Genomic DNA, 3278 nt, shown 5'->3' on the forward strand with positions numbered 1-3278 from the left:
TTTATTATATATTATAATTTATAAAATTTAATTTTTTAAAATATCATAAATTTTTTATATATAATTATTTTAAATTATTTTATATTTCGAACAATAATGATTCGAACACGAACAAACACATCACTGTTCATGTTTGGTTCGTGTAACTGACCGAACGAAAAAAAACATATTCATGTTTGTCTCGTTCACTTATCGAACGAATCGAATACGAACTCATTGAGGAACCGAACTGATCGCGAACAACTAGCTTTTTTGACAGCCCTAGTTTAACCAATACGAACTTCTTCTGCAAATAGTTTAATGTCATTTGCACCTTAAAATAGTATCAAAATATGAATATTAAATGTTAGATATTATATATGTAAAAATCCCCCCCCATCCATCATAATATTTGCGAAATATATTATAATCAGCATTTTTTAGTTATAATTATAATGTAAATATCATAAGATAATTACTCAATAAATATTCATGTTTGAATTAAAATACATAGCATTTAAAAGGCTTTCACAGCCATTTTTCAGAATTTGCATGGCATTACAAATCTATCTATTCTTTTCTGAATTTATTTAAAAAAATATTAAATAAATAAAATTTTGTTGCTATACAAATTCAACAATTAAGGGTGCATTTGGGACAGTTTGTGCGTTTCAGGATAAACATCTTATCCTGAAACGCGGGCCGCGGGTAGACCGCAGAGTTCGACCCGCAGCCTACGTTTAGTGTAAAAATAGAATTGCGTTTTCAGATAAGCGTGCAAAACGCACGAACTAAATAGTACCGTGACATTTTAAAAAAGGCTCTCGCACTTATAAGCTGCCCCAAAGAGGTCCTATGATAAAAGATCAACCCGTTGCAGCTTTAAATTTTACTTTTACAACCTATAAATCTTATTGCCATGTGGCATACAAATGTAGTTTCCAGTGTCCTAAAATGTAATTACGAAATTTTCAACGAATTCAAATTTAAAATCTAGGGAGTAAGAGAATAAATTAGTAATTGCGCATGTACTTGGCACGTGTTCAGTGTACGAAGACATGGTTTGTCTCGTATAAATATCTTAATTATTTTAAAGGAAGAAATGCCTTTCATTTAATCCCTTAATTCATTTAAAAAAAACGTCCTTCCGAAGCGGGCAACGGGATTTCAATTCCGATGACCGACAGCTTCTTACGGGCAAACCTCACACCAAAAATAGTGCCGACAGACCATTAATTTTTATTTAATGTCTAAATTCATAAAAGATGAAAAGAATGAATTACTTACAATGAGTTTTAATGAATTTTTAATAAATATTTGGTTAGAAAAAGAGTTGTTTGATCAAAGTATTCTGCCATCGATAAATAACAAAAGAAGTCGAGAATGATTACTCTACTTCTTTAAATTCCCACGGTAGTCAATATTTTGTTTGAGTTATGAATAAAATTTTGATGATATATTGTTATTGTTGTGTTCTTTTTTGTTTGTGAATCACACCCAAAGAATGAGCGCAAAGAATTAGAGAGAAAGAAAGTGGGAGAGAGTAGTGAAAGAGAGAGAGAACATTGGATGGCCGAGTTAAGTTTTTTATGAGCAAGACTTCAATAATCACATGTGTGTGTTGGTTCCAAAATTCAGATCTTGTTTTACATTTAATGCCCTAATTTTATAAGCTTTGGCTTCTCTGAAAAGACCAAAATAGGCCTTCATTATGCATAGACTTCAAGGAATGTGTGGTTATTTCTTTTGTCATATCATCATTAAATTAGGATCTTGTGATAAGATGTCCTTTTCAAAGTCAACTAGACACCTAAAAGTGACGATGATATCTTATTCTTAGTTACATTTCTTTCAATAATGAGTGCTTGGACTTGAGGACTTGAGTACTTGATCCTGACTAGTCGGCTCTAAGTATTCAATCTTGAGTACTTACCAGCCTATGCTCGACCATCTGACACCATAGGTTCGCCATATTGGTTACTCATTTTTAGGTTTGTCTTCTGATGGACTTGAGGTCAAGATTGTACTGAGCTTTGTATTTTGCAGATTTGGGTAGCTGCTTCTAGTTATGCATATTTAATTTCTCAATTATTTTTTCTTATAGAAAATCTTGTTGTGATAAGAATAAGAGAATTAATATACAACTATTGACCACCAAGTTATTTTAAATAATACATAGATATGAACACTCCCTTGAATTCCAGATATTGACTTTATAAATACTGCAATGAGACATCCTTTGAGTTTGTTTGTGTTCAACACCTTTAATTGCATCTTAAATTTAGTCACCTATTGTTCACATAATTTTTTGTGGTGGATCCTAGTCATTCGAGAACATACATCTCAAATAAGGAACTGTTGTAGGACATGTTTGCTAAGTAATGAGCGGTCGACTAGAGGGGGTGCAATATGCCAAAAAAATGGTGGAAGGAAGGTCCACCCTCTAACCAAGGAGAGGCATCGAGGGTGACTGCTAGAGTGGTCAACCAGAAAGTGGATTCAGATGCAGGGATCCAACCAATGAACTACTTCTAAAGGCAAATGTTTTGGCTTTTGCGATCGCACTCATCCATGAGGAGGCGATTATATGAGAACACACTCCTAAAATATTGAAGGTTTTAGCTTAATTAAAATCAACTTTTTTGTTTAGAATGTAATTGTTTTGTCCATATTAGGATAAGACATGCTTTGCTTTTACTTCCCTGCTTTTTGACCGACCTTTTTTTGTAAATCAACAATTACAAGAATTTGATGATGCTACTAGAAGATTTAAATTCCAGCAACGATGCCAAAAACTTGACTGCGACTTTATATATATATGTTTGATTTAATAGAGATGTATAGATATAATATTCAATAATGTTAAAGTGGAATTTGTCAATGCAAGTATACGTATCGCTCAAGTAATATAGGGCTTTAATGGAGTCCTAGATATCGATCCCTCAGGGATAAATAGAATACTATGGACTAAAATTTAATAAAAAATAATACTTCAACTACAACGACGTTCAAATTACTTATCTGTCACTAATTGGCAATTGAAGTGAGTAGATAATTTCGGTAATAACTAATTATAGAAAATAACATTTAATTGTGATATTCAATATATAAGAAAACATCCTTCTCCTTGCCAATAAATTATAGTGAATGGATAAAATGAATTAGTTCAATTGATATTGTGCCAAATAGGAGCATACTTATTCTTCACCCTTTGGTCCAAGCATAAAGAACATTGACTAATCCTATGCTTGGTTACTGATTCTGCGGTTAGGCTGGGAGGATACCGGCTCCCACTTCGA

The sequence above is a fragment of the Phalaenopsis equestris genome, unplaced genomic scaffold (assembly GCF_001263595.1).
Source record: "Phalaenopsis equestris unplaced genomic scaffold, ASM126359v1 Scaffold000212, whole genome shotgun sequence".
NCBI lineage: Eukaryota > Viridiplantae > Streptophyta > Magnoliopsida > Asparagales > Orchidaceae > Phalaenopsis > Phalaenopsis equestris.